This window comes from Peromyscus maniculatus, chromosome 1 (genome assembly GCF_049852395.1).
Source record: "Peromyscus maniculatus bairdii isolate BWxNUB_F1_BW_parent chromosome 1, HU_Pman_BW_mat_3.1, whole genome shotgun sequence".
NCBI lineage: Eukaryota > Metazoa > Chordata > Mammalia > Rodentia > Cricetidae > Peromyscus > Peromyscus maniculatus.
Window position 1 is genome coordinate 133,747,375 of NC_134852.1, and position 27,421 is coordinate 133,774,795.

A 27,421-nucleotide genomic window follows, 5' to 3' on the forward strand; every position below is an offset into this window, starting at 1 on the left:
TGGGGATATGACTTGCCCTGGCTCCTTCCTGTATTTCCTGCCAGTTCCTCTTGTGAGGCAAGACCTGAAGAGCAGTCTTGCCACACCCTCCCACCATGATGACATTCTGCCCAAGCCCTTGGGGCCTACCCACCATGGCCTGGACTCTCTGAAACCGTGGTCTACAATGAATCCTTCCTCCTTAGAGTTAATTCAGTATTGGGTCACAGCAGTGGGAATGACAATTAACACCCAAGTAGTGTCACAGGTAGAGGCTGAGGGTTGGCGTCAGGTGAGTTTAGCATCCAGTGGTCCAGGTCATGGATGCTGCTAAACATACTACAATGCATGGGATGCTCTGCCACAAGAATGATCCATCTCTAAGAGTCCAGGTACCGGGTTGAGAAACCCTGACCCCACCCCCACCCCAGGACTAGAGCTTATAGACTAAGGAAAGGGGATGGGACTTTACTCAGCAGGAGAACCTGTCAATGATTTGACGCAGTGTGGTGTCTTGAGGGGATTTCCACTCCAGAAGACAAGTGGCTGCTGGGTAGAAGGTGGAGAGCAGTGAAGCAGGGAGAGTGATGGGGATTTAATTCTTTTTCTTTTGTGGTAATGAGGATTGAACCCTATGCAGATGCGAGGCAATCACTCTAATGCTGATTTTTATTTTGCTTCTTATTTTGAGACAGAACCTCACTAAATCTCTCCAGGTGGCCTTGAAATTGCAGTCTTCCTACCTTAGCCTCTAAGTAGCTGGGGTTACAGTCCTGGGCCACCAGGCCTGGTTATGGGTTATCGGAGCAGTATGGAGTTAAGCACAGTTGACAGGACATGGGAGGCCAGTCTCAGGAAAGGATGGGATGTGGGGACCTGGGTGAAAGACAAAGAGTGACTGTCAGGTTGTTACTGGAACAGCCCGATAGGTCAGAGCCATTAACACCATTAACCTGAGGGTGCTGGGCAAGCCAAAAGCTCTCTCCTTGATGTTCAGACTTGACAAAGCTTTTAGCTGCTCAAAAAGTGATGTCATATACGCTGTGGCCAGCACAATTATGTAAGTGACCCTTGTTGGACCTTCATCTCTTTCTCTAGGACACAAGCAATGGCCCTCAGAAACCCACGAGCCTAGTGTTGGTAAGACTCAGTATGCTGATTTGTATGTATGTGTGTGTGTGTGTGTGTGTGTGTGTGTGTGTGTGTGTGTGTGTGTGTGTGTGAACTTGACACAAACTGGGTCATCTGGGAAGAGAGAATCTCAAGTGAGAAAATATCTCCATACATTGGTTTATATGCAGATCTGTAGGGCATTTTTTCATTAGGATTGAGGTGGGAGGGCTCAGCCCACTGAGGGCTGTACCATGCCTGGGCAGCTGGTCCTAGGTTGTATAAGAAAGTACTCTGAGCTGTGTAGGGAAAGCCAGCAGCGTTCCTCTACTGCCTCTGCTTTAGTTTCTGTCTCCAGGCCTTAAAGTCCTGCCCTAACTTTCTTTCATGATGGATTCCAAGCCCTAGAGTGGAATATATCCATTCCTTCCCAAGTTGATTTTGGTCATGGTGTCTATCACAGCAAGAGGAAGCTAACTAGGATATCGGAGAGGAGGGATGGGGGTTGGTGGGATTTAATAGGTTCTGTCTGAATTGTGCTGTTCAAAGAGGCATCTGCAATCACTGAATTCGTCCCTGAAAGCACTCCATTGTAAAACAAAACAAACAAAACAAAACAAAACAAAAAACACAAGAATTGAGGAGTCCTATTTATTCTGCACAAGAACTGACATTCCCAAGGAATCAGTATGAGTTGGGAGTTGAGTGCCTGGGAACACTCCAAGAGCTAGATCTAGGATCCCCAGCAGCAGCAGGAGGTGGGTAGAAAGAAAATTACACCACACAACTAAAAGGGCCATTTCAGCCTCAGGGAGAAGATGGAGCCTGATGAAGGTCCAGCTCAAGATCCATATTAACCTCTATCTCTTTTCTCTGTATCACCTTTCAAATCCATGCATTTGCATTTGTGACAAAGTTTGGAAATATGAAGTAGGCACAGGAGCTGTTTCCTTGGAACATACTCACAGGCTGAAGAAGGGTTACCTGGAGCCAAGCGAGTTGAGACTTCTGTTTTCTTTGCAGAAACGAGACACTTGAGAGGAAAAGAGATAGACAGTAAAATCCTTTTAGCTTTTATTTTTTAAGGGGAGAGTAGTCTGGAAGGCACCTATTCTCTGGTTGTATGAGGGAGGGGCCAGAAAGCCCCATGAAAATCACCAGGTGAACTTATGGTAATTAAAGGCAGGCAGTCAAGTCTCCCAGAGGAGCAAGGCTCATTGGAGAAGCAGAGAGTAATCTTTCCTTGCAGCCACTTACTGGAGGGGTAGTGAAATGAACCTTGTCTTGATGAAGTGTCTTGAAGACAGTGAAACAGGCCAGAAAGGGCATTGTCTCCACATCCTGTTGATTTTATTGTATTGAACCATAAAACAAAGCTCAGAGTGGATCTCAGTTGACCAGGAATGGGTGTGCATGCCTATAATACCAGCATTGGGAGACAGAGGCAGGAGGATCTCAAGTTAGAACCCAGCCTGGGCTATAATAGTGAGACTCTGTCTTTTTTCTTTTATTGAATATGGATTTTTTTCATACAATACATTTTGGTTATGGTTTCCCTTCCCTGTACTCCTTCCAGCTCCTTTCTACCTCCCCTTTTGTCTGGATCCACACTTTTTCTGTCTATCATTGGAAAAAAACAGGCATCTAAGGAGTAGTAAAAAATAATATAAAACAAAAACAAACAACTCAGAGTAGGACTAAACAAACAGAAGAAAAAGAGCCAAAGAAAAAGCATAAGAAACGCATAGGTGCGGAGATACACATGCTCACACACTCAGGAATCCCTTAAACACAAAGCCGGCAGTTATGATATACACACGAAGGACCTGTAAGGCTAAAATACGTGCCCTACATAGCATTATGTGACAAAGAACCTCCAAGGATGCCACTGAGTTCGTTTTGCATTGGTCATCTACTGCTGGCATGGCGCCCACCCTTAAGAGTGTTTTTTTTTTTTTTTTCCTGAGTGGGATTCCCTTGGAGAAAACCTAGCCCTCATTTGCAAATGATTATCAATTAGAGATGGCTTCTGGGTTAGGGATGGGGGTGTGCATCCACTTCTCTCAGCTGTAGGACTCCATGTGGTTCAGAACAGTGCGGGTGCTGTGCATACCGTCTAAGTCTCTGTGAGTTCATATGTGTGTTGGTCTTGTGTTTAGAAGGCATTGTTTTATTGATATCCTCTATCCCATCTGGCTCTTACACTCTTTCTGCCTCCTCTTCTGAGGGGTTCCCTGAGGCCTGGGAGGCAGGGAGGGATTTGTTGGAGACATCCCATTTAGGACTGAATGTTCCAAGGTCTCTCATTCTGCACATTGTCTGGCTGTAGATCTCTGTATTTGTTCCCATCTGCTGTAGGAGGAAGATTTTTCTGATGATGGCTGAGCGAGGCATAGATCTATGAGTATAGTAGGATGTCATTAGGAGTCATTTTATTGCCATATTCCTTTAGCAGAACAGTGGTCTTTGATTTTCCCCTAGGTCCCTGGCCTATCTAGTCTCAGGTTCTTGGCTACCCAAGCAGCACTGGGTATGGGTTCCATCTCATGGAGTGGGTTTTAATGCAGATCAGATCTTGACTGGCCACTCCCATCCCTGTTTTCCCTTTTTAAAGCAGGTAATATATGGGAAAGAAAAAATAGGGAGATTAAAGTTGAAAAATATTTTTCCATATACTAGTTGTCTTAGTGACTGTTCTATTGCTGTGAAGAGACACCACGACCAAGGCAACTCTTTTTTCATTTTTCTTTATTAAGAAATTTTCTACTCATTCCACATACTATCCACAGATCCCTCTCCTCCTTCCTCCCATCCCCAGCCCTCTTTCCCAAGCCACCCTGCATCCCCACATCCCCCAAATCAAGGTCTCCCATGGGGAGTCAGCAGAGCCTGGCACACTGAGCCTAGGCAGGTCCAAGTCCCTTCTCACTGCACCAAGGCTGTGCAAGGTGTCACACTACAGGCACTGGGTTCCAGAAGCCTGCCCATAGACCAGGGACAGATCCCGATCCCCCTGCCTGGGTGCCTCCCAAACAGTTTGAGCCAAACAACCGTCTTCCATATCCAGAGGGCCTAGTCCAGTCCCATGGGGGCTCCACAGCCACCAGTCCACAGTTCCTGGGCTTCCACTACTGTGGCCAGTCATCTCTGCACGACCTCCCATCATGATCTCGATGTCCCTCACCTACAGTATCTCTCCTCTCTCTCATCAATTGGATTCCCGGAGCTCAGCCTGGTGCCTGGCCATGGATCTCTATATATGCCTTTATTGGTCACTGGACAAAGGATCTATGATGACAACTAGGTTATTCACTAGGCTGGTCACCAGAGTAGACTGGCCCAGGCACCCTTTGGACCACTGCCAGCAGATTAAGGTGGGGTCAACCTTGTGGATTCCTGAGAGCCTCCTCAGCACCCTGCCTGCCTCTTCCTATTCCCATGATGTCCTCATCTATCATGGTATCTTCCTCACTGCCCTCCCACTCTGTCCCTGTTCCAGCTTGACCCTCCCATTTCCCTATGTTCTCATCCCCACTCCTCACCCTCTGCCACGCCCCCCAGTCCACTCATGTAGATCTCATCCACTTCTCCCAAGGCAACTCTTAAAAGAGAAAACATTTAATTGTGAGTTTGCTTACAGTTTCAGAGGCTTAGTCCATTATCATCATGATGGGGAGCACAGAGACATGCATGCTGGCTTTGGAACAGCAGCTGAGAGCTACATCCTGATCCATTGGCACACACACACACACACACACACACACACACACACACACACACACACTGAGTCGGGTGGGGTGTGGGCTGGTGGTATGAGCTTTTGAAACTTCAAAGCCCACCCCTCAGTGGGCTTCCTCCAGCAAGGCCACACCTCCTAATCCTTATCAAATAGTTTCACTCCTTAAAGAGTATAGAACTATATTATTATTCAAACCATCATGTCAGTATTGTTATGAATGCCACAGTGAAGTTAGGGTTTGAGGCAGCTGTGTTAGCTTTCTAGTCCAGAACGTTTCTGTCACAACTACTTAATCTGGCGTGGTGGCAGAGAAGCAGCCATAGGCATTTGTAAGTGAATAAGTGTGTCTGTGTTCCTAAGAAATTTTTTTAAAAATAAAAACAGATGACAAGCTGTGCTTGGCTGTGTGGACTGAGGTTTGCATACCCTGGCTGCAGCACAATGGGCGCTTCATAGCCATGGCAGTGCCAACTCCATTTCCAGGAATTCTAAGAGTGATCTCTGTGGGGCCTGGCATGCATCTATGACATTCAGATCATTTAAGGTGCAGCCAGGGCATAGATTTAATGAGATTGGAGTTGTAGGTTTTACTTAGTTATACAAGGATTTGTATCCTATTTGTATTTGTGAGAATGTGTGTGTGTGTGTGTGTGTGTGTGTGTGTGTGTGTGTGTGTGAGAGAGAGAGAGAGAGAGAGAGAGAGAGAGAGAGAGAGAGAGAGAGAGAGAGAGAGAGAGAAAGAGAGAGAGACTTATTCCCGGCACAATTCTTAGAGATATTGACTTCATTTGTCTGGTGTGGTCTAGGGATCATAAATTTTCAAAGTCTTCTATGTCAGGTTTCCATCACCATGACAAAACACCCAAGAGAATCTACTTAAAGGAGAAAAGATTAATCTTGCCTATGGGTTCAGCATTTTCAGTTCATGGCCACTTGGTTGTGTTGTTTCTGGGGCTGTGGGAAAAGCAGACTATCAAGGCAGGCTGTGGAGCCAGGACGTTGGCCAGGAAGCAAACAGAGAGAGGGAGGGGCAAGGAAGAGAGGAAGGGTTGATTACAAAAAATACTCTTCAGAGGCACCCTCCGGAGACCCGCCTCCTCCAATGAAGCCCTGCTTCTCAAAGTTCATAACATGCCCCCAAACTATTAAGTTATTAATTTCCACAACCTCATGATGAGCTATGGATTAATTCATTGATGGAATTACAGACCTTATGATCCAGTCACCTTCCAATTGCACCACCTCTGAACATTGTTACACTAGGGTCCAAGCCTTTTGGGGGGACATTTCAGATCAGAATAATTATACCCCCCAAGTAGTTCTACTGTGAGACCAAAGCTGAAAGCTACCAATATGGAGGATGAGACAAATGGCAATTTCAATATTGTCAGATAATTGTAGAACAAGAGTAATTTCCAGAAGTGAATTATTTATTTGTTACCTGAACAAACATTTATGTAAGTAGTACTATGTGCTTAGCAAGCATAGTGTTTAAAGATATGACTCCCTCCATTTTCAAAACATTCTCTAAGACAGAGATTATTAATCTCCCTCTAGAGTCAAGGAAACTTCGGAGCCACAGAGAGCTTACCCGAGACAGGAGGTAGCATTGTTCCGGGAAAGCATGAAAACATGATGGGTGAGCAGAAACCTAAAGTTTACACGTAAAAGATCCAAGTGAAAACGGTGGAGGAGGGTAGGAGAGAAAACAGGGCAGCCTGTGCCCAGCCCAGCGTGTGACATCTCTGTAAGCAGCGAGGGAGAGGCTGACTGGGGTGCACACGCGAGCTGCGTCCTTGTCAACCTCGACAAGAGCCATTTTTAGTGGCGTACTGGGACGAAATCGTTTAAGGAGTGAATGAAAGGGAATGAAATAGAAATTTGATGTGGGATGATTCTGGATGAAACTTTCTTGAAGAAGAAGAGAACTGTGTGAAGGTAATAAAGAGTGATGGTGTAGAGGGCGAGACTGACTGACAGTGACGGGCACTCCGTTTGGTATGAAGTGTTAGGCAGAGCGGGAGTAGGGGCAGGGCCGGGCCCTGGGGAAGGACACCGGGCATAGCCTGGGAGAACAGCTGGAGCTTGAGGGGCAGACGTGGGGTCTAGAATGTGGGGGCAGCTGGAAGAGGGCAAGATTTGCTTTTTCTGGGAAGAAGATTGTAGAAGTGAAAATGTTTTGTAGCTAAGTAGGCGGGGAGATGGAGGAAGTGCTAGATGTGACAGTTTTGGTTCTAAAAAACAGACACTATAAGCTCGCTCAGGAGAGTTTATCAATTAAGATTGTGGACAGAAATCCGAGTATAGGTGCTTAGCCCAACAGGTATCCCCTATTTCTCAAATACTGAGACTCTAAAGGTGGGAAGTTCAGAGTTGGCATTGGTACTTGAATTTAAACTCTCTCTGGTTGCCCTGTTCAGTGTGTAGTTCTTACCTTCACACCTCCATGACGCTTGCTGGACCTCAGACATCATGTGTTAACTGCAGGCAGGGAGGGGCACAGTCAGTAGAGCTGCCCTCCCCTCCTCCCCCTCCCTCTGTCACTCTCTCCCCCTTCCTTCCTCTCTTCCTCTTCATTATCATCAGGACCCGCCACCCCCCTCCCCATGATCTAAAAACTGCTTACCATTTGAAGATTTCAATCTGTTTTTAAAAAGGTTGTCTGTAACCCAGGCTGCCTCAGAACTCTATATGGCCAAGGAGGACCTTGAACTTCTGATCTTCCTGTCTCCACCTTCTGAGTGCTGGGGTTACAAGTGTGCATCATCAAGCCCAGTTTATATGCTGCTGAGGACTGGATCCAGCATTAAGTATACTAGACCAGCACTCTACCAACTGAGCTCCATCCCAGCTTGACTCTTAAAGCATCTTATAGAAAATGGGCTTTTCTAGGGCTGTAGTAATACACGAGATAATTCCTAGTTTAGTTTCATGAATTCATCAGATGGGGAAAATAGACATGAGTCAAATAATTGTGAGGTAGTCATACAATTTTAAAAAGGATATTTATTTTGTGTGTATGGGTATTTTGCCTACATGTGTATCTGTACCAATTGTGTGCTTAGTGTCCAGGGAGGTCGGAAGAGGGTGTTGGATCCTCTGGAACTACAGCTACAGACAGTTGTGAGAGACATGTGGGTTCTGGGAATCAAACCCAGTTCCTCTGCAATGGCAGTCAGTCCTCCTAACCACTGGGTTATCTCCAGCACAAGAGAAATGGAGAAGCCATTGGAAACTCTAAAAGGAAATAGCATATTTCTCTTTTCTATCTAGTTTTGTGTTTTCTGTCTGTGCTGTTCTGCTCCTTGATTTTTATTTGCACAAATACTACCCATTTTTAAGGTCTTCACTCATAAGGTAATTCTTTTGAAAAAGACCACCATCCTGGAGCCATATGGGAACTCCATAGCCTTCCAGTAACCATGAGATACGGAGTCCAGCGTCAACTGATAAAGTACCTATCTAGGTCTTCCTGGCATGTGAGGTCACAGCAGTCCTCAGTGGGACACTGTCAGCATATGCTGGGATGGGCACGGGGAGCATCAGCTGTACCTCCCTACTCCTCATAAGTCGGGTTGTCAACCCTCTTCCAGCCCAACTGTGTTTTGGTGGAACTGTAGTCTGAATATTCTGCCTTATCTTGTGAGCTCATGTTTTTCTCTTACTTTCCTATAAGCTCCTGGGGGCAGGAACTATGGCTGATTCATTTTTTTTTCATCCTTCCATGGCTTAGCAGAGGTGCTGTCACAGGGAATCTATTTACTCAATAAATGTTTACGGAATTGAATTGTGGGGGATACCATCGCTCCCCAGGGCACTATTAAACCAGGCCCATTCTTCTTGTTTAACACCATTCAAAAAATATTGTCAACACATTGTCATTGATTCAGAGAGCCTGTTTCCAGAATTTTATCTATTAAAATTAAGAAATTTGATCAGAGCAATAGATGTACATGGTGACAAGTCTCAGGGCATCGAAGCAGTTGCTGACTAGAAGCCACACCCTTCACCCCACCTGCAGACTTCTCTCTGGGGACGGCATCTTTTTAACCATTTCTTCGCTACCCAAAGTCTCAGTCATGTATTTACATCTATTTTTGTCTTTTACCTACTTCAGGGAATTTTGTTCAGGGAAAGAATTCTTGCTTCCTATGAAAGATGAAGATTTAGTTCAGGTGCATGGACCCTCTCCTCCTCTTCCCCGAACTTGGTGCCTTTTAAAGGTATCTTGGAACTTCCAGCAGCACAGCTCACACCCAGATCCCGCTCTCGTTTCTCATCTCATCATTGCTGTTTTCCTCAGTTTCGTAAGGTGAGGGTGTGAGTGTTTCCTTTCACTTTTCCTTCCGCCTCTGTTGGCCTCCTCTTCCTCACTTTACCGCGATGCTCTCACTTTCCTGTCACCCACGCAGCACCCACTTAGCGTTCTTCAAACACCGTCAAGTTGTTTTCGCCTGCACAGGGACACTAAAAGTTGAACACAAACCCAAGCTTCTGTGATTATGTAATGGCCATTCATTTGTAGAAGAAAGGTTGACCTGGGATTACGTTTCTTTTCTACAGCTCTAAGGTCACAACCCTCATATCAGAGGCGTCACAAGTCAGCGAATCTTTAGCTGGGCACAGTCTCACTCCTTTAACCCTAAGACTTGGGCGGCTGAGGCAGGAGAAGTACTGTGAATTCTAGGGTAACCTGGGCTACATTGTGAGTTATAGGTCAGCCTGGGCTACAGAGTGAGGCATTGTTTCCAGAAAACAACAACAACAGCAGCAACAACAACAACAACAACACACACACACACACACACACACACACACACACACACACACGGCTTAAATCACAGAATATTTTATTTGGTGCTGGCCCAGGCTCTCATGCATGCTAGCCATGTTCTTCACCAGGGAGCTGCTCCACAACCTTCTTTTGGTTTAACACCTGTTTAAAGCCTGGACTTTCTAATCGCTTTTCTACTTGCCCAATGCATAATACACCTCTATGCTACCTTCAGTCTTCCCAACCTCTGACGAAACCATTCTGGGAGTAATTCTCTGGTATCTTCTCTCTTACGAGAAGGACTGCGGAGATGGGAGTGGAAGAGGGTGGGGCACTTGAACTGCCAAGCTGAGCTGTAAGCTTCCTTCCTTCCTTTCTTCTTTCTTTCTTTCTTTCTTTCTTTCTTTCTTTCTTTCTTTCTTTCTTTCTTTCTTTCTTTCTTTCTTTCTTTCTTTCTTTCTTTCTTTCTTTCTTTCTTTCTTTCTGTCTCAATACCAGAACTTTGTAACCACTAGGCAACCATTTATCACACCCTTAGCCTTTTTCTCTAGTTTTGAAATTTCTTTTTTTAAATTATGTTTGTTAAGTGGGATTATGACCAGGAATTATCCTGGATTCTGAATACTCCACATGTCAGGCCAGATAATCTGTTTCTCTTTGGCTTGTCTCACATTGAAACTTGCTATTCTTGTGCTTTTGTTAAATGAGTATATGGTATGAGCATGGATGGTACCTCTCAGGCTGTACTGTGGGCTTGGTTGCCAGGTGACGGGCTTATAGGAAGTGATTGGATTTCCAGGGCCATGGCCTAATCGGATCACTCCATTGATGGATTGTAGTATGATGGCATTGTGAAGAGGTGGGGACAGGTGAGAGGTGGAACTTAGTGGGAGGATGTAGGTCACTGGAGAGAAGATGCTCCATGCCCTCTACACCTTCTTCATCCTCTGCTTCTTTCCTGCCATGACATGAGCAGCCTCTGACACCTCATACAATCATGATGCTCTGCCTCAGCTCAGGCCTGAAGGGATGGAGCAGCAGACAGACTGAAACCTTTGAAAACATGAACTCAGCTGAAGCTCCCCCATTCTAAGTGAGACCTTTAAAGTGCTTGTCGCAGTGATGGAAAACTAACACAATGGCATAAGAAGTCCAAATCATACCACAGGAAAAAATGGCCAAGGAGTATAATTCTGGGCCTTCTCTCAGAAAAAAAAAAAAAACCACACACACACACACACACACACACACACACACACACACACACACACGAGTTACATTACAAAATTATTAAGCTTTTTAAGAGAAAATAAAAATGTCACAGGAGAAACCACCCCACGGGGAGTGTGAGAATGTTGCAAAGGACCCAGGAACCATGCTCTATGCCCTCTTGATGTTGCTTGGACTGGAGCATAGTCTGATATCAGACTGAGGACCAAGTCTTCTCAGTGCCTGTGTGTGGAGCGGGGAGCCTCAGGCAAGCTTGGATACCTTGTTAAACCATAGTTTCCATTCCTTCAAAGATGCACAATTTCTCTCCTGTCTAGGAAAAGGCTTCATGCAGAGAAAGAAAACACCCCAACTACAATCTTTATCTCAAATGGAGTAGGGACATCCCTGAGTCTCTAAGATTGAGTCCCCAATAGCAAAAAGCACAGCATCCTCACAGATCCATGTCAAATGCCACAGAAAACTCCAAATGACCTTCCTAATATTGTGTATCTGACCTTGAGAGGCCACTGAAATGAGGAAAAGGGGGTGCTCTTAGACTGTCCATGTGTAGTCCACATGCTCACTCCAAGTCATACTGAACGATGTCTCATTATCTGGAAAAAGGGTCTTTGTAGCAAAACCAAAACCAAAAGGCAATAAGGATGCTGGACATTAGAATAGGAAACATGAGTCCATTTTGAGCAAATCTTGTCTTTATTTTATCTTGTCTTTTATCTTGACACACAAAGATGTTGCTGCTTAAGCTCCAAGGTTCCTAACTCTGGACCCTTTGCAAAGTGTACAGAAGTATTTTGAAGACTGACATCTCTCTACCCTTTGGCTTGTCCTTATCTTCCCTTATATCACCTTAGTGTTGAATAGCACTGAAGAATGCACAGCCTGACTTTGTACCTGAGTAGAGTTGTGGACACCTTCCAGTTTGACTCTCCTGAGCGGTTTGCAGTCACTTCTGTGTACAGATAAATTATCACCAGGCATCTCATGAGGGAAATGATGACTTCCACATTGGCTTTTGTGATGTGATAATCCATACAGTGATGTGATGTAACAGGGTAGGGGATATGTCCTTCAGTATCCAGCACCAGAACATGGGAGTGGGCAAGATGGAGAGTTGAAAATGTGCTAACCCAAAGCTGGTTTTGGAAGTCTTCCAAGCACTGTTGCTCACATATTGATGGGATTTAACAGGGTTTCTGACTTACAAACATTTCAAACAGGCACTTGACATTACAAATAAATTATGAAGCTTTAATAAACAATCAAACTAAACCTGGTCCAGTGAAATGACTCAGTGGGTAGAAGCTTTTCTGCCAGGCCCGATAAACTGTTCTCAGGACCCACATGGTAGAAAGGAAAGAACAGATACCCATGAGTGGTGTCCAGACCTCTGACCTTCACAAGTATGCTGTGGACACACACACACACACACACACACACACACACTACATAAATAAATGTAGAAAAAGTGTGTTTGTATTTGTATGTGTGTAGCATATGTATCTGATAGTGTAAGTGTGTGTGTGTGTGTGTGTGTGTGTGTGTGTGTGTGTGTGTGCATGTGGTGCATGTGCATATGCTTACCCATGCATGTGAAGACCAAAAGTCAGCATCAGGTGTCTTCCTCAATCATCCATCTTGTTTTTTAAGACAGGATCTCTCTTTGAACCTAGAGCCACAATTTGGTTAGACCGGCTGTCCAGTGAGCCTGAGGAATCTGTCTCTCTGTCTCTTGCCAATGTTGGGATTACACACACACACACACACACACACACACACACACACACACACACACACACAGTGTCTAACTTGCAAATGGATGCAGGGGATCTTAACAACTCAGGTCTTCAGGCTTGTGCAGCAAACACATTACTGACTGAGCCTTCTTCCCAGCTTTGAATAAAAATGAATGTTAATCAATCATTATAAAGGAAAATATGAATAATCTTTCTGTTGCTCCATAGAAAATTATGTTTTCAAAATTGACAACATATGAGGAGGCAATCAAAGCATATGCAGACAAACAGGTAAAGAAACAGAAATGTTACATTTTTTCTGGATTTTGTGGTTGATGGATTTGACAATTTAAAAAATATGTAATTAGTTTTGATGTACTTATTTGTTATTTTTATTATGGTAAGAACATCTTAACATGAGCTCTTTCCTCTTGACAAATTTGCAAATGTCCAATGCAACATTGTAATTAGACACAAAGAAGCCAGGGGTTAACTTGTGTCACTGAAATTTTGTATCTGTTGGATGAATTGGATGGCAAGAACACCCAAAACTTGCAGTTTGAAGTCTTGGTCACAGAGTATTACTACTGGGAGGAAGTGGGACCTTTAAGAGGTAGAGCCTGACAGGAGGTCTTCCAATTAGTAAGGTATATTCTTCAGGAGATTGTGGGACTCCAGTCAAGTGGTCTTAACTGCTGAGCCATCTCTTCAGCCCAACAGGTTTTTTTTTTTTTTGTTTTGTTTTGTTTTGTTTTTTTGAAAGAGGGTTTCTTTGTGTAGCCCTGGTTCTCTTGGAACTAGCTCTATAGACCAGGCTGGCCTTGAGCTCACAGAGATCCACCTGCCTCTGTCTTCTGAGTGCTGGGATTAAAGGCATGTACCACCATTGCCCAGCTCCTGGCATTTTTAAAAAAAGATTTATTTATTTATTATGTATATAGCATATATGACTGCAGGCCAGAAGAGGGCATCAAATCTCATTACAGATGGTTGTGAGCCACCATGTGGTTGCTGGGAATTGAACTCAGGACCTCTGGAAAAGCAGTCAGTGCTCTTCATCTCTGAGCCATCTCTCCAGCCCCCGGCATTGTTTGTAAAAGCTGAGTAATTCTAGTGTTTATATGCACACAATAGTGTCTTTATTAATTTCACTGTAGATGGACATTTATGTTATTTCTTCATCTTAGGTCTTCTGAAAGGCATTGTAATGAGCATGGAGTAAAGTCAGCTTTGGGAAGAGGGTGGAACTGTTAATGCAGAGGAGGAACTGTCATTTATGTGGCAGTACTGTTTTTAGTTTCCTTTAGAACCTCTGTCAGGTTTATCAATGTGCATTCCCACTAATGTACACAAGGGCTTCTTTCACCTGAGTGCCAATCAACATCTGTTATTAGTTTTACCTGCTTAGTAATAGGAGATACAGTTAATACTCTTAATACATTTCTGCTGTGTGCATGTGCTTAAAACAGATTACCATCAACTCCACAGATCTTTCAGTCTAGACTGGAAAAGAGGGAAGAAGAGGAGGAGGAGAGAGAATGAGACACAGAGAGATAGACAAGTTATGGTAAATTCTGTAAAGGTAATTATAGCCACGAGCCTGAGATAAAAGAATAACCATCTGGAAATAAAGTGGAAAAGATGAAAAAAGAGAATAACTTGGGGAGATGAAAAGGGTGCCAATGAAGGGTTCATAACACGCTCCCACGGTTGCATATACTAGGCGGACACTTCCGCCTAGCCAATTCCAAGTCAAGATAGCCATTTCCGGGTCAAGGCGTCTCGCGTGACCAGGATTCGTGACGTTACATGGCCACGTAAGCGCGCAACGTGACCATGTGATCTACACACAGGTGAGGAGTAGTGACGTGACCTGGCCACGCCCCCAGCCGGTTTTTAAAGTGGAGCGCCATATTCCCGGTTCTCTCTCTCTCTCCTTCTCTCATCTTGGATAATGTGGTCAGTAATACTGGAGAGGAAACTGGAGCTGATACCCAAAGAAGGAGCTGTCAGTCATGTGACCAGTGGGGAAAATATTTTCTGAAAAGTGAGTAAGTTTCATGAAGACTTGGGGCGGGACAGGGCTCCATGGGTCTGAGGAACTGAATCATGACCTTATTGGAGAGTCAGTTATCAAGGAAGGTGTCAGATCCTGGTAAGGAGATGGCTGTTCCTCTGGGTGCCCCTCAAAAACTTCTGTTGAAATGTAACTGGTATTGTGACCGTCTTAAGAGATGGGACCTTAAAGAGGTGAACAGGTCATGGGAGTGCTTCTGTATTAATGCCCTCATCCCCAGAGTGGGTTCCTGAAAGAAGGAATGAGCCTCATTTCCTCCCATGGACTCTGTGTTTGCTCCTTCAACACACAGAGAAAGCCTTACCAAATGCCAAACCCATGCTCTCGAGTTCCTAGCCTTCAGGACTATCAGAAGTGAATCTTTCTGCTCATAAATTACAGTCTGTGGTATTATCTTACAGAAACAGAAAATGGACCAGGCCACATAGTAAGGCATTTAAAGCTTCAAGTAGGGGAGAGCATTTATGTTTTGAGAAGATTCTCCCTCCTGCTGTGTGAGGAAAACGTGCCTGGGCAGCATTACCCCAGTGCAAGTCCCTAAGGACCTTCAGCAGGCGTCATCACTTATGTGACTGCTGTGTGAATGGCAGCACAGGGGTGGTTCCCTGGAAGCAACCCTTCTAGAAGGGCAGAGTGGGAAGAGATGAGCACATCAGACAGTGTTTCTGCCTGGGTTACACATTTAAAATTTTGTTATTACCTTTATTTATATTTATTTAACTCATTAATTTATTGTGTATGTATACACACACACACACACACACACACACACAGTGCATATGTGGAGATCAGAGTACAATTTGAGTCACTTCTCTCCTTCCACCATGTGATACTCAGGGATTGAACTCAAGGTCATGGTGGCAGGTGCCTTTACTTATTGAGTGAGTCATATCCCTGATCTTAGGTTATACATTTTATTCCCTGGTATAGTTTCTAAAGAACTCAGGTGTCCAGCTGTGCCTGCCATTCACTTAGTAACTCTGCACAGTAGCCAGGCTATTGTGTGTGGCTACTATCAAGAACGTCTGTTTAATGCTGGACGAGTGGGGAAGAGAGACCGAGACTAGAAAAAATGATAACAAGGGAAGGTAGGGGTGGCGGTGGTGAATTTGAGCCAAATGCGATGATGTACACGATGGCAACATCAAAGTGAAACCTGTTATTTAAATCCTAACTAGAAAGGGAACACTTGTTTTGAGATTTTGTCATAACACCCCAGGAAAGAGACATGGCCTCTTGCTCCAGGATAGTGACAGAGAGAAAAGAAAGAGGTGGTGGTGGGCGCGGGATTTTGAAGTAGAGTAGACAGACAGGTTTAACTGAAAGTGTCTAGGATGACATGAGCATGAAGAATCAAGAATCAGCCTCAGATTTCTGGAGAGACACTATATGATCAGTGTTTCACAAACTCTAACATGTTTCAGAATCATCCAGGGAATTTGGTAAAATGCTCTGTTGGGGCCCCACCCAAGGTGTCCCTGACACCTGCACATTGTAGCCCTGGAAATCTGCCTGGGGCTGCTGTTGCTCTGGAGACAGCTTGCTGCTGTAAAAGTCACCAAGCTACTGCTTGGAATCCTAGAGGTCTCCACAAACTCCTGATGAGGCCCCAGGCAGAGAAGTTAAATGACAGTCTTGAGGTGTGGTCCAGGAACCTGAACTGGGATCTTGTTTCATATCTTCCCACATCTGGCCAATCCTCATCTTCTGAGTTGATTGGTCTGGAGTAGGGTCTGGACAGTAATGTATTAGAAAATTTCCCAGGGCTTTTCCCAATCACATGTCAATAGCTTTGGGAGCCATGAAACAAGATACCATGTACTAAGATGGGTACAAGAGTCTTTTAAGTGGGTTTCAGAAGACCTACTTCAGAGGAGTTTGCTGGCACACTGCTTTGGCACATGAGGCTTTTATAACATATAGAAAGCTCTCAATGATCTAGCCACCAGCTCCAAACCACAGGTTTGTATATGCAGGCAATGGGAAAGGGCAGGATAGATATTATGTATATGCATATGTATATATACACATATTTAACATATATATAATGCTCCCTCTGGCATCAGTAGAGCCTAGCATAATGCCTAACCAGCACTAGATATATATTTGTTAACTAAATAAACTATATTGGTTTATGAAAGCATCAGAAGCTTGGAACTTTACTATTCTACTTGTAAAAAACAATTGCCAGTTCTACCCATCTATGATACCTGTGTACCATAATGATGAGCATGTCAAGATAACCCTAAGGATGCACTGGTGGCATGCATCCCTTGGACCAACAGCTCTCTAATTGGACTTAAGACCCACTCAACAAGAAGGTCTTGCCTGGTATTGGAAACATAGCCAACTACCCAGGGCCAGTGAAGTCATGGATCTTGGAGGAGAACCTACAACCACTTCTTACTAAGCCAGCATAATCCCTAACAACAATCTAAACATTTGTCTTTATATTCACAGATAAGTGTAGTCTTCACCCCTCATCAAGGAAAGTCTTTTTTTCCCCAACAGATGGAGACACCTACAGAAACCCACAACCAATCAAAATGTAGAGTTGTGGATCTCAGTCCCAATAGATACATCTATAAATTAAGTCCTGTCCCCACTATCCAGAGAATACTGCAGAAGAGGGATGGAAAGATTTTAAGAGCCAGAGGATCAGACTGTGAGATTGTGTCTCCTAGTAATGCCAGAAGCTACACTCATAAAGTCTCACCAACGTGACTGCTTAATCATGAGCTGAATCAGGACAGCAACAATAGACATGCCCAAGTGGACAGATGAAAGTCCATGAGACCTCAGCCCTACATGAAGAACTGTAAATAACCAAGGGTTGCCAGGAGTGGGAGAAATAGTCTTCCCCAGGGAAGAGCACACCAGTTTGTTATTCAGTACCAATGCTTAGCCCCAGACACATACATTGAAGTAACATTATACAGACTGGATCCATTCTCAAGTAAGACCGAGTTTTGATTCCCCAGTTTCCAAGCCTTGAGATGTTGTAGGCAAGTCTCTTCACAAAGAGGATGTTCTGGTAGCATTTCAGTGGAAGAGGTCAGGCTCCACATGTCATATTCACCATCAAAATCTTTTAATGACATAGCCATGAGTCCACAGCCAACATGCAGGAAATGTCATTATTATTATTATTTTATTATTTGTAAGTTCCACACTGAATCCTCAACTGGGACAGCTGGTAATCACTCTGTATTATCTGTATGTGTGTGTGTGTGCATGCATGCATATGCCCGTGATTTTGCTCTCTTAGTTTACAGTAGTGGAAAGAAATATTTGGAAATGTACCTTTTCATCTTGCTTTAATTTCTTTTAAGTAATAAATCACATAGTACCTAGAACTGTGGAAGCTCAGGTGTCATTGTATGTCTAGGGATGAACAGTTTCACTGGGGCCGAACGTCTAGTGTGCCAGTGGTCCAGCCCTCTGGGCTCGCTACAGTCATTCTCCATAGCTCTGATAGTTTTGTTGGGCTGTGTATTAACAACTGTGTTAACCCTACCACTGAAATCCTATTTTTCCCCTTTCTGGTGGAATCTTATCTTTGAGCACCTGCCAATCTCCCATCATCCTCCAGGAAGCTTAGCATCACTATCAGCATTGCAAATACTTTGAAGAAAGAGAAAATAAAGGCTTGGTTGCAGAGAGAGAGAGAGAGAGAGAGAGAGAGAGAGAGAGAGAGAGAGAGAGAGAGAGAGAGAGAGAATATCAAATTTAAGAGAACAAAAGTACACTTATTGTTGTAATCTCTCAACATGTTAAAATCTCAAAATGTTCCCCTGCTACAAGTGTGAGTTGGTGTAGAATCTATTTCTATCATCAAATCATTCTAAAAGCTAATGTGGTAGAACCGCCCAGGGCTTCTGTGGCTGTCAAGGGGGACAATGCCTGAATCTCCTTGACTGTGCGAGTAATAAGATCTCTGTTGTTTAAGATTTCTTAGAAACCCACCAGCCATAACCCTTTCCAGGCGAAATGTTCCAGAACCTTCCATTAGCATTAAATTGGCATTTCACCAAAGCATCTCTTGCCCACCAGAAGTGTTCCTAGGCAAAGAAAATACAATCTAATTCTGTTTGCAAAATAGGCTAGATTGTGGGAAGGAATTTTTCCAGAGGAAAGATTTAGACCAGTTTGGTAATTATTAGTAAAGCTAGCTCCCCTGAACATTCGCTGGGTGTCCCCTCGGTGTCAGGAGCTCAAAAGTCCAAGTGAAACTGAGCTTCTCTTTATGTAATGGGGGAAATAGCAACAAACTCTGATAATGTGAGGTGATAAAATATGGATCAAAGGCCCTGGGAGCTTGGCAGAAGAGCCAACAGAAAATTCATAGAGGGAATGACATTAGTTTGGGTTTTGAAGGACACATAAATATTTTCCAGGTGAGGGTGAGAAAGGCAGAGATAGAGCAAGGCTCAAGGGCATGTGTGCACACCAGGGTGAGCCCTGGGAAGTGAGCAGAACTGGTCGGAATTGAATTTGGAAGAGGCTAGGAACGCAATGAAGTTCTCTAAGGCTAGCCTAATCTCATGACTAATGTACAACCCTTCTTCAGTTCCTCAAACCCTCCTGCCATTTCTGACATCCAGCATAACGATTATTTGGTGTGCTCCTACTGTGCCCAGAGCTGAGCTCCTTGGAAAGATTTTCTCATTTGTTCCTCACAGTAGTCCTCTGGATAAATTCTACTGTGGTCATCACTTTATGGAGGCCATTTTCCCTCTTCCCTTGCCTCTGTTTTTGCTAATATTTCAGGTGCTTGCACAGTCCATGAATCCTTGTACAACTGGTTTACTTCTATGGAATCACATAGTTGTCCTTTTTCTTCTTTCTTTTAGAAGTTGAAAGACAATCTGATGTGACCTGGCATGGTGTCTACACTGTCATGTTACAGGACATTTTGACCTCAGTATGTTGACCCTTCCTTTTTGACTTTGAGAACAATTTCTCCTGCTCTTTTGGCTCCAAGAACATTTTGAATTTAACAATTTTAATTAGAAATATATCAACCTAGATGGACTTTCCATCCAGACAATATTTGCCAGAGTGATTCCATTAAGTCAATTTAATCTCTTGATCAATTTTCTACATAGCACAGTTAGACCATTTCTAAAAATGTTAACTCTACTGAAATCATTTTCATTTGGGCACATTCTTTTCCACTTAAACCCAGAAACAAAATTTGATGTATTGATTAGATATTGTCCATTCAAATTTTATTGATCCTGGATTTTACTTTATGTAATATTCAATATGTCAAGTCTATGCTTTATTTCTGGATCAAAAACTGTAGATCTTATATATTTTTTAAATAAGTTAGATCTTTCATCAATTTATAACAAATAGCAGTTTTGTTGGATGCAGCAGTCTTAGATGTTGATTATTTAGGATAATAATCATCATGTACATTATGGTATTAAAATAATGATGCTTTGTGTATATTTTTTATTGATGGGAAATGGGTCAAATTTTTGTGTACAAGTTTTTACAAGAGGAAGAAAGAATAAAAAGGGTGAAGGAGAGAAAGAGGGAAAGAAAAATGGAGAAAAGGAAGAATTAGTAAAGGAAACAGGGAGTGAGAGAGATATTTAGAGAAATGCACATCACTTTCCAAGCTCTCAAATGTATGGCAGAGGCTGTATGGGGGTAAGGATGGACAGGATGTGAGAACAGTGCTCACCATTGGTCTGAGTAAGCTTGTTCTAAAAACAGATAGGAGCTGAGAATCCCATTAGTCTTAGGAATGAACCTGGAAGAGCATTCTGGAGGTTCTGAGTTCTGCTGAGGGTTTGAAGTTCCGATGTGTGTCCGTAAGCAGCACACAGGCATTGCTTGACAAATATGGCTCCCTGATTTTCCTGGGGGAGTAGAGGCCACTAGGCAGTGTTCTGATCACCTGAGCTGTATGTCCTGTAGTCATCTGCAGCAGAAGGTCTGGGATCCCTGACATCTTCTGGGGTTTAAAGACAGGAGGTAGTCATATGTCCTTCTGTTGTACCTTACACATTAGTGGAGGAAAGGGCTAGCATTTCCCGCTGCATCTTTTTCAGTGAATTTGTTATTCATTGGATATGCTCAGTTCCCTTCAGTGTAGAATACCGGATCCTTCGTAGTTCTGCTGATGTTCATATCTCAAGCCTCTATCTCTCTTTACTCCTGTCCCATGAACATTTCACTTCAGCAACTCAGACTTGCAGAATATTTCAAGCCCTCTCTGGTTCTCATGCTGGTTCTGCCTGGAGTTCTAGAGCCACACTTTCCAAAGAGGCTATCTGTTTTCTGATTTCTGCAACGGAATGAAGAGATGTGAGGGGAGCTGTTCGGAACGTGGAACATGAGGGAGTGACTGGAGAAAATGGAGTGCATGGGACAGACAGAGCCTTGGAAATGATAAGGACTAGGAGGAAGACAAAGAGCAGCAGTGCTTTGAAAGGGATTGGGGGAAGAGCTTGGGATGTGGCTCAGTGGCAGTGTTTGCTAGCAAGCTCAAGGTCCTAGAGTTCAAACCACAGCACTGCCAAAAAATATTGAAGAACTAGGCACAGAAGAGGCTGGGAAGCCTTAGCTGTGGAGGATGCTATAGGAGGTGGAGAAAGCTCATCTCATCCTGCTAGGGTTTGAGGATGGTTTGAGTGTGTCCCCTGAATGTTCACATGTTGAAAGCCTGGTCCCCAGTGTGGTGGCTCTGAGAGGTAGTGGAACCTTCCCAGTGCAAGATGAATAGGTAATGAAGGCATTGCACTTGTGAGGGATTAATGCTATCCTTGTGGAGGGAGCTAGTTCCTGTGAGAGCAGTTGTTATAAGGAGAGCAAGATAGCCCCCCCCCCCGAATCGGTCAACACGTGACTGCTTTATCTCTCTTTCAGTCATTTAAGATGATGCCAACACCATGTTGTGATAGACGGCCAAATGGAAATGGCCACCAGCCTGTGGACTGTCAGCCTCCAAACCTGTGAGCAAATAGAACCATTTTCTCTTAAGTACCTGGCCTCATGTATTTTATTATGTTACCATGAAGTGAACTAAAATGTGCTTTCCTGTGTTCTTTACAGCATTCCTAATATAGTCCCACATGCAGATGCTTAATATGTGTTAAACCCCCAGCAGTCCTGGTTGGGAAAAGCATGCAGTGACTGAACTCTCATTCTTTGGGGGAGGAAACTCCTTGAAAGGAAGAGATGAAATTGGTAGCCAGGGCCCAGGCTAACTTTTGGGAGGCACCTACTAATTTTTCCTCAGGACATCACCATTATGTCACAACACATGCAGTTACAGCACTGGATCACCTGTTCTGATGGCACGAATCTCTTCTCTATGGCATTGTTCAGAAAACGGATGGCACTTGCTGGGGGGTTCAGGTTGTGAGACTAGAAGTTTTTATGTGAGTTTTATTTTGAACTTAGAGTTGTTTCCTGGAGGTCTGGCTGTGCTTCAGGTGGGCAGAGATGATTATTTGTTAAGAGTTGATAGCTGATTCACTTTCTATCCTAACTTATATTACTAACAGAACTATCTTATAATGTCTTTCAAATTTATATACTTACTCCTCTTTAGTGGGTTTCTTTTCTAAAATTCTTAACAAGGAAAACTATAACTATCTAATCTTTAAGTAACTATAACTATCTAATCTTCAGCTCCCTCAGAGACCCAAGAAGGAAATAATATTACTTAACAAAAATAAAAACAGGAAGTGCACGCAAGCAAAAAACTCAGAAAACAAAACAAAACAAAACAAAACAAAATAAAACAAAAAACCTCATCAAAAAAATGTGAGTTGACAGAAACAACCAGCTGCCTGGACAGTCACCCGAGGTTTCTCCACAGTGTTGGGGCATCATCTTCAGCCTATAGGCTTAGTGTATCTGAGAGACTCATTTGTGAAGTAGGATATACACAAGGTCAACAGTTCAACCTCACATTTGGTGAGAGCAGTCCATGTACCAGAAACACCTGAATTCCACTAGTGTCCTGTCATGATTCAGGATTTCAAATTTTGGAAATAGTTGATGTTTTTAAAAGTGAATCAGGTACATTTTGGACTGACAAAAATAAGATAGATAATGGAATATTTTCTCTGAGTTTGTCAAATGCAAATGGACTAGACATTGTTTAAGTATTTATTGCTTGTATATATTGTATATAGTTTTTCTTATATTAGTTATAACTTTTTTTTTCTTTTTATTAGAATAGAAGGGGGAAATATGGTGATATTTTATTTGTGCTGAAATGTGATTTTATTTGTATGTTAATAAATAAAATTGCCTGGGGGTCAGGGCTAATAGCAAGCCATTTAGCAGAAGTCTGGCAGTGGTAACACATGCCCTTAATCCTGATTACATGACAGGCAGATCTCTGTGTGTTCAAGGATACAGCCAGCCTAGAGACACACACCTTTAATCTCAATACCAACCATAGAGACCTGGAGGTCTGTATAGACAGGCAGTGACAAGGAGGTCATTTGGTTGGGTTTACAACCAACGAGAAGGCAGAACAGAAAGTCAGTAAAAAGACAGACATACAGGAAGTAGACCTCTTTCTCAGGGGAAGGACGGCAGCAGCAGTGGGTGGTAAGAAGGCGGTCTCAGCTTTTGGCTACTGCTCTCTGCTCTCTGGATTTTTAACTCTGCAAAAAAAAAAAAGAATTGATAGCTGGGTTGAGTAAACACACTTAATGGTAATTCACTTATACCTAGAGCACAAAGTGTCTGTGAGTGTCTTCTGAACTCCCTGTGTGGGGCCTCGTGTGACCTCAGGTAAGCTACATAGTCTCTCTGAGACTCAGCATCTGCATCTTCAAAATGATAAAATAGTTATCTCTTGAGGTGTTGTAATAGATGAATGTGTTACGGTACATTTAGTGCTTATTTTTTCTATTTAGATTTCAATTAAGTTTCCATTGATTTTTGTGTGTGGTATAAGATTGGAATTTACCCTAATTTTTTTTCTGAATGAATAGAGGATTGTACCATAACATCACTTATTGACTAATACATTCTTGCTCTTGCCAATGAGAAATTCCACTTTCCCCTGAAGATTTTAAATGTATTTAATTTTATGAACTAACCTGATATTGGACACCCTTATTAAGGAATTTCACTTTTATCAGATGTTAAATTATGACATCTATTTCTAGGTTCTTTTCTGTCCCTTACAGACACATTATTTATAATACTCCAAAAGTGGACAGCCAAATTTCCATCAAAAGTAGAATTTTTTTTTAAAAAACTATTATCTGTACAATGAAATATCACAGCAAAATAAGAAGGAACTAAGTGTTGGGAATTAATGTATTCCATGAGCATATTGTTGAGTTAAAGAAGTTAAATGCAAAAGAATACATAATGCATCATAGCTGTGAGATTCATTTATAAAGTTTTCAAAAACGGGCAAAACAAATTTGTGATTTTAGAAATCAGTATTGCCATTATTTCCAGAGAGAAGGGAAAGGGCTAAGACTTAGCAGGGGGCAGGAGGAGGCTCTGTACTGAGTCCTGAGTGATGTGTTCACTTCACAATAATTAACTTTCTGTAGGGTTCACACAGCAAAATAATTCACTTAAAGATTTCCAGGGCCTCTTACATTGGGGCCCTAATTCTGACATGAGGAAATGGACACAGGCTCCCATCCCTAACCATAAAGCTAGCTCCAATTGACATCCACTTTCAAAGGAAAAATTAGTTTTCTTCAGTAGAGACTCGCTGGGTATATTAACCACACTTAAGATAGACCCCAGGTCCACAGTAGATGGTCAATACCAAGTGAACCTGGTAGCATCTTTATAGACCCTTTGTCTCATACTGTTTGGGCATTTTTTGTCTTATTGGTCTTTTGCTTGTGTATTATGGCTTCTGGTTTTATGTCCATGTCCTTCCTTCCTTCCTTCCTTCCTTCCTTCCTTCCTTCCTTCCTTCCTTCCTTCCTTCCTTCCTTCCTTCCTTCCTTCCTTCCTTTCTTTCTTTCTTTCTTTTCTCCCTCCCTCCCCCCCTCCCTCCCTCCCTCCGTCCTTCCCTCCCTTCCCTTCTCTCTCTCTTTCTTTTTCAGTATGTGTGTTTTAATTCTGGTTGGTTTGTATTTTCTGAGAGAGAGAGAGAGAGAGAGAGAGAGAGAGAGAGAGAGAGAGAGAGAGAGAGAGAGAGAGAGAACATGGAGTTAGGTGGGTGGGGGAGGATCTGGGAGGAGTTGTGGGAGGGGAACTGTGATCAGAATTTATTGCATTAAAAAACATTCTCAGGGCCAGCAAGGTGGCTCAGTGCTTCTGATGACTTGAGTTTGAAACCAAGAACCTACGATGGAAGGAGAGAACCAACTCCAAAAGCTAGCTGTCCTCTGACCTCCACATGACCACTGTGGCATGCATGCTCCTCAAACATACAGGTAATAAATCAGGTTAAAATTTTAAAAAATGTCCCCAAATTATTGAAAAAGTAAGGAAGGCATGGCAGTATCTGCCTGTAATCCCAGCACTGAGGAGGCAGAGGCAGGAGGATTATGAGTTTGAGGCCACCCAAAATACAGGATTCAGAAAAGTTCTATCACCTCCTACTTTTCCAGTCTGCTTCTTTGCTGTCACATCTACTTCCGCCCATGCAGCTACTGTTCTCTTCTTTATCGCTGTAGCTTTGGCTTTTCAAGAGTATCTGTCTAGATTTTGCTGCTTTTTAAAAGTGTAATATATCTCAAGAAAGACAGTTGGTCAGTACTGAGGATTAGCACACAAATTTACATTGAGAAGCAAGTAGAAGGGCACAATTTCGGGGCAGACACGATTGTTTCTCACTGAATGTGTGTCAAGGGAAGGTATGGCACTCCATTCCCTACAGAATTCTTCATTTGTTGGTTTGTGTAGCGCTGAAGATTAGACACAGGGCCTTGCACATGTAGACAAGTACCTTACCACTAATGAACTTTTTTTTTTTTTTTTTTCGAGACAGGGTTTCTCTGTGTAGTTTTGGTGCCTGTCCTGGATCTCACTCTGTAGACCAGGCTGACCTCAAACTCACAGAGATCTGCCTGGCTCTGCCTCCCCAGTGCTGGGATTAAAGGTGTGCACCACCACTGCCTGGCCTAGTGAACTTTTTGAACAGGGTTATGTACAGAAATAAACCTGAGGATTTATAGTAAGTTTATTGTGGTTTTTGTTTTTATGATTTTTTTTCCTTTTTTTAAAATTGAAAATTCCATGAGATGAAACCCATATCTGACACTGCTTGAGTGACCAAGAACTAGAGAATAGATAGTCCAGAGACTTAGGGTAAAAGCAAATACTATTGGTCTAAAAGAAAATGAACATAGATTTTTTTTCATACAATATCTTCTGATCATGGTTTCCTTCCCCACTTCTCATTACTCTCCATCTCCCCTCCCATCTAGATCCACACCCTTTCTGTCTGTTGTTAGAAAGCAGAGAGGCATCTAAGGAATAATAATAGAATAAGATAAATAAAAACAAACAAATCAGAATAGGACAAAGCATCCAAAGAAGAAAAAGAACCAAAGATATAGCACAAGAAATGCATGTAGACACAGAAACATGCTCACACACAGAGGAATCCCTTAAAAACACAAAACCAGAAGCCACAATATATATGTAAAGGACCTGCAAGTTTAAAACAAGACAAAAGAAAAGCCCCGCCACACCATTATGAGACATGAACCGCCAAAGATGCCACTGAGTTTGATTTGTGTTGGTCATCTATTACTGTGTACTACTGGGCACGGGGCCGACTCTTAAGAGTGGTTTGTTTCCCTCTTGAGACTCCCTTGGAGAAATCCAGTCCCTCATTTGCAAGTGGTTATCATTTGGAGTTAAGTTCTGGTTTAGAGATGGGGGCATGTGTCTACTTCTTTCAGCCCTAGGACTACATCTACAGACCCGTGCAGGCCCTGTGCATGCTGCCACATGCACTCACTCTTTGTGAGTCCTTATGAGTGTTGGTCATGCTGTGTTTAAGCCTTGATTCCCTGGGTGTTCTTCATCCCATGTGGCTCTTCGGCTGTTTCTGCCTCCTCTTGTACAGGGTTCCCTGAGTCGTGAGGGGAATAATTTGATAGAGACTCCCATTTAGGACTGAGAGTTCCAAGGTGTCTGTGAATTGTTTTTCTCTGTACTTGTTCCCATCAGCTGCAGGAAGGCACTGTCTCTGATGACGACTGAGCAAGGCACTGATCTATGAGTACAGCGGGATGTCGTAAGGAGTCATTTTACTGCTGTGTTCCTTTAGCAGAGCAGGAGTGTGTGGTTTTTGCTCTAGTCCCCTAGGCCTATCCAGTCTCAGCTTTGTGTATGAGTTCCATCTCATGGAGTGGGCCTTAATGCAAATCAGATATTGGTTGGTTACTCCCAGAAGCTTGGTGGCACTATTGTACCACTGTAGTTTGCAAACAGGTCACCATTGTAGATCAGAGGGTATGTGGCCGAGTCGGTATTTATGTTCCTCCTTTGGTAGCATGCAGAGTATCTTCTAGTATCATGGGTAGGGGTGAAGGCTCTCGGTAGACACCAACTTGACTTCCCCATGTTCAACAAGCTGTGTAGCTGTTACCTGCAGCAGTAGAGTCTTACTGTCAGTTTAAGGGGGCCACCAATGACGCTGGCGACCACTTTCATTGTTTGGGGGTTCCCATGGGATTCCTTTGGCCAAGAACTTGGTTGGATATAACCCATTTCAGGCCCTAGAAACTTCACTTGGTGATGAAAGATGTCCAGCTGGGGCTCTGTCTCCCCTGTTACTTTGCTATTTCATTTAGATTGCCTTCATA

The 27,421-nt window shown here is 43.2% G+C and overlaps 1 long non-coding RNA gene across 2 annotated transcripts in view; it reads left to right on the forward strand.

Moving 5' to 3' along the window:
• Positions 1 to 27,421, forward strand: part of LOC121831542 (uncharacterized) — an 83,617-nt gene that overhangs the window by 43,988 nt on the left and 12,208 nt on the right. Inside the window, exons 3-4 of one of the 2 annotated variants that reach the window (XR_013044736.1) lie at positions 12,797 to 12,859; positions 14,038 to 14,150. This is a non-coding gene — a long non-coding RNA (uncharacterized LOC121831542). The remainder of the gene's footprint in view (positions 1 to 12,796; positions 12,860 to 14,037; positions 14,151 to 27,421) is intronic. The other variant, XR_013044739.1, reaches the window with a different exon arrangement.